Source organism: Myotis myotis, unplaced genomic scaffold (genome assembly GCF_014108235.1).
Source record: "Myotis myotis isolate mMyoMyo1 unplaced genomic scaffold, mMyoMyo1.p scaffold_m19_p_1, whole genome shotgun sequence".
Taxonomy (NCBI): Eukaryota; Metazoa; Chordata; class Mammalia; order Chiroptera; family Vespertilionidae; genus Myotis; species Myotis myotis.
Window position 1 is genome coordinate 187,936,199 of NW_023416313.1, and position 8,566 is coordinate 187,944,764.

Consider the following 8,566-nt stretch of genomic DNA (forward strand, 5'->3'; position numbering starts at 1 on the left):
AAAATGCACGCTTCACATTCAAGGTCCATATGGCTCGAATCAATTCAATAGAATGTTCTGCATCAGGGTTGCTCAACTTAAGCGTATTGACATTTGGAGTCCAAGAATCCTTCACTGTGGGTGGGGTGGCGTCCTGTGCGTGGTAGGATGTTTAGCAGCATCCCTGGCCTCTACCCGCTAGAGGACAGTAGCACCTCCCCAGTTGTGACAACCAAGATTGTGACCAGACGTTGTCAAACGCTGCCAGGACGCAGGGGTGGGAATCACTGTTATAAATGGATGTCCTGAGCCTTGGGGCACAGAATAAGTGCCACATTAATCACCAGTGCGAGCTCACTTGGGGCAGGCTTCAGGTAGCCTCCGGCCACCTAGTGTATATAGATGACAGAAGCCCAGCATCTAAGCCCAGGAGAGTTTTTTACTAGAGGGATTTGGAAGTTCAATGGGTTCAAAGGTTCTGCTTAGATTTTTCGAAATCCCTGTCATCTCTGGGATCATACTCAAATTACATATCCATTCAGTTCTGTTGTGCAGTGACGGCCTCAAAATTTGAAACTCAGTTATGACACTTATTATATTCCTCCTGGTGTCTCCAAAATAGAGATAAATTTGCCCTCTAGGAAATAATGTGGGATATTAAAAAGGCCATATAAATGAATGAATGGGTTGGCAGCTGCAAGAAAAATGCATAATGAAGATAATAACATTTGAAAACATGTTAATAAATTCTGCATTTCTCTTATGAAACCCTCTCCTTGGTTCTCCAGGAGCATCCATCAGCCTCCAAGGAGAAACATAACTGTGATACTTGGAATGCAGAAGAAAAACAACTTTTGAGTTGTTCAAAAAAATAAGACTTTTAAGTCCCAAGAAACACAGTAGTCTTGGGGGGGAAAAAAACCACAGACATTACTAAGAAAGAAAGGTTTTAAAAAATTTAAAGCTCCATTAACTTCAAAAGCCAAACCTTGGCAAAATTAAAAGTGTCATTTAGCCTATGCCATATGGTAGAGAAGATGGAGGCTATGACATAAGGAAAGTACCTGCTGAGTGGGAAGGAGGGCGTCTTTCCACTTTGGTCTGGTGGAGGGTGGATGGAGACGGAGCTTGAATAAGTGCAGCAGGCAGGCATACTTATTCTGTTCTGGCTGAAGTCTCAGAATGGGGGTGGGGACGGGGTGCAGGGCAGGGCAGTAGAAAAGCACCCAAATATATGTGGTAATAGAGAACCTGTAGAGAATTGGTGGTCTACTCCACTAAGGAAGAAGGAGAGGCCTTGCATTTGGCTCTGCACCCCTGAACATGACTCGGTAACAATAGCAGAGGTGGCCTTGTTTGGCATCCTGAGATACTTGCTGATTCTCAGCGGCCTGCAAGTGCTGTGTGGGCGAATCCACATATTCATGTATTCCCTCTGGAAGTAAAATGATGAAAGATGGTGAACAGTCTGGTGAACAGTGGAGCTAAGAGGTCACATTGCATTAAGGCTTTACAACTAGAAGGAAATGGCTGGAACTTGTGGTCTCAGGAGTAGTTGCCAACCGGGGCCACAAAAGGCCAGATGAAACCTGCTTTACCTTATTGAGGACTCACAAGCGTTGTGCAGAGCTCAGTCCTCATTTTTCCAACCCTACCATGGGATCATGTGAATGCCCATGAAGCAAGAGGGAGAAGTGAGAGGAGAGACTAACAATTTTTCTGAGAGACCAGCTACCTAAAGGGGCAGTTAAACTTGAGGATACTAGGATACCTATAATTGATAAATTTAAGCTCACGAGTCTCCCATTTTTCCTCTCCCCTTTTTCCTTCCTTCTACTGCTCAGTGGGGTGAGGATTCACAAGCAAAACTAAATCAGTTATAGATAATAAAGAAGAGCCATTCTTTCTGTTCATCTGAGAGTTATATATTTTATAGCCTAATCTAGATACTTTGGGCTGCCAAATTATCTCTGGAGAAGAACGTCCCTCCCTCCCTCCCTCCCTCCCTCCCTCCCTCCTCCCTCCCTCCCTTCCTTTTTTTCCTTCCTTCCTTCCTTCCGTAAACACCTGTTGAGCCTCTACAAAATATATGTTCAGCTTTGTTGGCACACACATCAATTAGGTGTCATTCCTACACTCAGGGACCTAGTAGGCTATATAGACTAAGTGAGCATATGCTTTTACCAGGGTCAGGGGGCTCCATATAGATCCACACTGGGTGCTATTGGAGAGGGCTCTCCCCAAGGGTTGGGAAGTGTTCAGGAAGCTTCCCAAAGAAGGGAGATTCAGAGTTGACTTTTAAGGATAACTAGAAATTTGCCAGGAGGAGGAGGAAAGAGAGCTTGCAGGCAAAGGAAAGAGGATATACATATAGCTTTGATGATTAATTTTATGTGTCAACATGACTTCTGCATGGGGTGTTCAGATTAAACATGATTTCGGAGTGCTTCTGAATGAGATTAACATTGAATTGGTGTGGTTGGCAAAGTAGATTGCCTGCCCCAGCATCGTCCAATCCGATGAAAGCCTGAAGAGAACAGAAGAAGAGGAAGAAGGAATCTGTCTCCTCCTGTTTTTCCTTCCTGCATGCTTGCTTGAGCTGGAACATTGGTCTTCTCCTGCCTTTGGACTGGAACTTATACCATTGACTTCCCTGGTTCTCAGGCCTTTAGACTTGGGTTAGAATTATACTACCACTTTCCTGGATCTCCAGCTTGTAGATGGCAGTCAATTCCTCCTAGTAAATCAATCAGCCTCTCTTCCAATATCTATATCTATCTACCTACCTACTTTTCTCCCTACCCCTTCTTCTGGAGATCCTTGACTAATATAATGGCCAATTCTGAGATCTAAACAAAGATTATTTCACTAACTTTAAGATTCATTTCTCTCTACATTTAATTTCTCAGAAACCAGGATACACCTAACAATCCATGGCATCTTACAGTTTTGTTATTGGTGATAAAGTAAAGGTGAGGCGTAAAGCATCCTACAGTGAATGAAGTTCACGTTTCGGGGTCCCTCATTTGCATCGTCCCCTTCCAGGGCCTTATATTTAATTTGTATTTGTAATTTGTTTTCAGTCTCTTAGAATGGGTCCCTGAAATGAGCTTCAGGCCCTACAAACCTGCATCCATTTCTAATGTATCCAATGTATTTTTAGAAGATTGGTAATTCAGTAGGTTGATGATTAGTATTTATAGGGGATGAGGGAAGAGGATCAGGAATGGGTGGTGAGAGACTGGAAACTTAGGATCTAATGTCAGTGAATGACAGCTACATCCATTCATCTGGTGGAAGGAGCCAGAAACTTCTACTCCTGCCCCTCTCTTATGCCCCAATCCAAGCATCATTAGGTCCTGTATATTTCTCCTATGCTAGAGACTCCTGGTCCTCCTTCAAACTCTGTTTTCTTCTTCTGTGAGTAATAGAACCCTCTAGTTTTAGCCGGATACTCTGAACAGCCTCCCTTTCAGTTAAATGTGGACACGAGGCTTAGTTTTGGCAATGGAATGTGTGCTGTGTCCTTGGAGTTTCCTTAAATTGAAGTGGAATCTCATTCTCCCCCTCTTTTTTCCTCCCTTCTGCTAGCAGGAATATAGACATGATGGCTGGAGCTGCAGCAGCCATTTTGGACCATGAGGTGACCTTAGGAAATGGAATTACATAAAGCAAAATAGAAGCCTGGTTTCCTTGCACTGTGAAGTACTATATCAATCCTGCATTATCTACTTCTGGACTTTCACTTAAAAGAGAAATTAACAATCTCAACTAAGATACCGTTATTATTTTTGTCACTCAGTTAAAATAATTTCCATTTCACTGCAAGTCCTCATCACTACCTAATCAGAGTTACCAATATTTCTTGCCTGGAATTTTTTTTTTAATATTGCTATTAATTTTTGGAGAGAGAGGGGGAGGGAGAGGGAGAGAGAGCAGAACATTGATGTGGGAACAGAACCTTGATCAGCTGTCTCCTGCATGCCCCCTAGCAGGGACTGAGCTGCAACCCAGGCATATGCTCTGACTGGAATTGAACTGGCAACCTTTTGGTGCACGGAACAATGCCCAACCAAGTCACACCGGCTAGGGCTTGCCCTTAATTTTAAAATAACCTATGAATTGATATCCCCATATTTACTCATATCTATTCCAGCCTCCTACCAATGAGTTTTCTACACAAGAGCCTAAGCAGCGGTTCTCAACCTGTGGGTCGCGACCCCTTTGGCGGTCAAACCACCCTTTCACAGGGATCGCCTAAGACCATCCTGCATATCAGATATTTACATGACAATTCATAACAGTAGCAACATTACAGTTATGAAGTAGCAACGAAAATAATTTTATGGTTGGGTCACAACATGAGGAACTGTATTTACAGGGCCAGAAGGTTGAGAACCACTGGCTAAGGGATTGATTTAAAATGCAAACCGAATGTCATTCCCTGTATTAGTCTACCTAAGCTGCCATAATAGAATATCACAGACTGGGTGGCTAAAACAAAATAAATTTCTCACAGTTTTGGAGGATAGAAGTCCAAGATCAAGGTGCCAGCACGCTTCCTTGATTTGCACATAGCCGCCCTCTCACTGTGTCTTCACACGACCTGGTTTCCTTGCACTGGGAAGTACTGTATCAGTCCTGCATTCCCTACCTCTGCACTGCTCTGTATGCACATGCATAGAGAGCACTGTCTCTTCCTTTTTAATATTCTTTTATAACAGGCTTATTGGAGTAAGATCCCACCCATGTAGCTTCACTGAAAGGCCCCACTTCCTAATGCAGCCACATTGGGGTTTAGAGCATCAACATATGAATTTTGAGGGACACAATTCAGTCCATAACATTCCTGTTCTTCAATCATATCCATGGCTTCTCATTGCTCTTAAAGTTGAGCAGTTAAAATGGCAAGACTCCTGTATGATCTGGGCCCTGCTTCTCTCTCCATTTTCATATCATAGCATGCTCTTCCTCACTCTCCATGATTTAATCACACTGGCCTTCCATTTTCTCAGCTATACTATGATTTCTCCCACCTCGGGGCCTTTTCACATGCTTAGCTTCTGTCCGATATGCTCTTTCTCCCCTCATGTCCCTTTGCTTGGTAACCCTCTCTCCACCAGGACTCAGCTTAATAATCTGTTCTTCAGCCCTGGTTGGTTTGGCTCGGTGGATAGAGCATCCGACTATGGACTGAAGAGTCCTGGGTTTGATTCCAGTCAAAGGCACATACCTTGGGGGGTGGGGGGTGTAGATTGGGGAAAAAGAAGGCAAATGTAAAACTTCAGTCTGCAGGCCGACGCTCTATCCACTGAGCCAAACCGGTTAGGGCACAAATGTAAAACTTTAGACAAAAAAATAAATAAATAAAAGGCACATTCTTCGGCCCCTCCCCAGCCCGGGCCCTGGTCCAGGCGCCTGTGGGAGGCAACCAATTGTTGTTTCTCTCACATGGATATTTCTCTCTGTCTTTCCCTCTCTCTTCAACCCTCTCTAAAAATCAATGGAAAAATATCCTCGAGTGAGGATTAAAATAAACAAACAAACAAACAAATAATCTGTTCTTCAGGGAAGCCTTTCTTGGTCAACCATATATTTCCCCATTCTTTCATTATGAGCTTTCATAGCTCCTTGCACCTCTTTTTAATAGCACTTATTATAATTTGCCTTTATATTTTGTTCAAAATGCTTTGGCTAATGTTTGTCCTTTCTGTTAGATAATAATCTCCATGAGAACAGAGACATGTCATTTTTTGCTTATTTTTGAATTCCTAATGTCTTCTACAGTGTATGGAACATATATGACACTCAAGAAACAGTTTCTGGACCCTGTGATCCCACTTCTAGGAATATATCCCAAGAAACCAGAAACACCAGTCAGAAAGGATATATGCACCCCTATGTTCATAGCAGCACAATTCACCATAGCTAACTAAGATCTGGAAACAGCCTAAGTGCCCATCTGTAGATGAATGGATTAGAAAATGGTGGTACATCTACACGATGGAATACTATGCTGCTGTAAAAAAGAAGGAACTCTTCCCATTTGCAACAGCATGGATGGAACTGGAGAGCATTATGCTAAGTGAAATAAGCCAGTCAATGCAGGAAAAATATCACATGATCTCACTCATTTCTGGATAATAAAGACCATTATAAACTTATGAACAAAAATAGATACAGAGGCAGAGCTGCCTCGAACAGACTGTCAAAATACAGCAGCAAGGCCGGGGAGGGTGGGAGGGCAGGAGGGGGGTGGGTAAGAGATCAACCGAAGGACTTGTATGCATGCATATAAGCATAACCAATGGACATAAGACACTGGGGGGTAGGGGAGGCCAGGGGATTGTCAAGGGCGGGGAAAAAAAAAGGAGACATATGTAATACTCTTTGTAATACTTAAGCAAGAAAAAAAAGAAAAAAAAGAAAGTTTCTGAATAAGTAAGAGGTAAGTGGGAATTGGGTCATGTAGAGGTGAGTATGACAAATACGGAACTTGGGACTTAATTCTCAAGCATATATAGCATGGCAATCAAGGATTTCCGGTGGTGGAATGAAATAAGATCTGTCTTGAAAAGAATCTATGTTGGAAGTAAAGTGATAGGTTTCAATGGTTGTAGCAGGCCCCGAAATGGGAAATGGGGCTGGAGTTAAATTTGTGTTAGTTCCTGCTCTTTTTGTAAATTCTTCAGTGTAAATCAGGTTAGTTCTCAGCTTTCCCCACTGCTGGTTTGGGATTTGGCTTCCATGGCCTGGCTAGTGAATTATCCTTGTTCATCTGTTTTCTATCTTCCAATATGTTGCTGCTATTATTTTATTTCCTGTTTTTGTTGATTCACTTTTTAAATCCCTTTTGTTTTCATTATGAAAATTCTTTGTTTATGGCAATAAAATTGCTTTGCACATTGGCCAAAATTTTTGTTAAATGACATCATCAAGTAAATGGTGGCAAAACTGAGGATGAAAGGGTGGAGGTGTAAATGGATACATCCTGGAGAGCAGTGTTTCTCCAAAAGCTTAAAATGTTCATCCTTTTTGAACCAAAAGATCTACCTCTAGGAATTTATCCCAAATAAATGATTTAGCTTTAAGAACGTTTATTGGAGTGTTATTTGTAATTAAAAAAAAAATAGTCTGACAATTGGGGGCTGGTTAAATAAGCTATGTACTTTCAGAAATCACATGTGTAGTCATTAAAAATTGTTGTTGAACCAAGCTTCTCACACAGCATTACCCCAGAGAATACCCAATACGTCAGGGGTCCTCAAACTACGGCCCGAGGGCCACATGCAAATACAAATATTGTATTTGTTCTCGTTTTGTTTTTTTACTTCAAAATAAGATATGTGCAGTGTGCATAGGTATTTGTTCATAGTTTTTTTTTTAAACTATAGTCCGGCCCTCCAACAGTCTGAGGGACAGTGAACTGGCCCCCTGTTTAAAAAGTTTGAGGACCCCTGCAATACGTGGTCATTTGCCAAGGGATATGTGAAACCTTGGAACAAATTTACCTCATTTTCTCCCAGCACTAACTTTATTGGTGATGTGGGAGTGTGGAGTGACCGCTAAGTTTCAGCCCAAGGCCCTTTGTTCTTTTCTTCCTTGGTAACCCTACCCTGATCCCCCATCTGGATTTGTATCACGGATGTTGCCGCTTAGAATAAAAGATCACATTTCCCAATCTCTGTGGTAGGTAGGTGTGGCCTTAGGACTAAAAGCAAATTAATAAAATCTCAGTGGAAGTGTTGTGAGAGACTTCCAGGGGGGCTAACCTGATGGAGTTGAATGAGCCGAAATGAAGAAAAAGGGTGTACTTAAAATTTCTGCTCAGTTAAAAAAAAAAAAAATATATATATATATATATATATATATATATACACACACACACACACACACATATACACACGGTACACATTTAAAATTCTTATTAAAGTGACAATTTTAAAAGTTCAAATATCTAATTCCAACTTGAGGGGTGGAAGGGGAGGCGAAAAGAAGAGGATGTGGGAGGGCAGTTGATTTATTTCTATGAGCATCTTGATATGCAATGCTCATTTCCCTCTACCATTAAATCCAACTCGAAAAGGCTGACAAGGCTCGTACAAACTGCTTGTGAGGCTCCTGTTGGCGTTTTGCACAGTGCCGAAGTTTTCCGGATAAAACAAGAGCAGGTTTGGGGTTTGTTTCACTTCGTAGAGCCCAAGATGCCGGCCTTCCCCCTCCCAAATGTGCCTCGGATCTAACACGCAGGGTTTCAGAATTTAGGCTCTGTTACGTCGATTTCGGAGTGTGCCTTCTCTCTATGGCATCAGAAAACCTAACCCGAGTTTAGGACAGAGTTGGCCCCAATACCTCTTTAGAATTTGCCGCAGAAAAGCGGGGACCGCTGGGACAGGTGGGCGGAGAAAACGCTCGTCGGGCACCAATTCCATGAGTCGGGGCGGTGCGAGTCATGGCCCCGCCCCTCCGAGAAGCCAATAGCTCGGGACGGGAGCGGGAGGGGCGGGGCGAGCCCTGCAGGCGACGTCGTGATTGGCACGCCGGCTTCCGCAGCCCGCGAGGCAGCCCCTACTTCCCGTGTATCAGA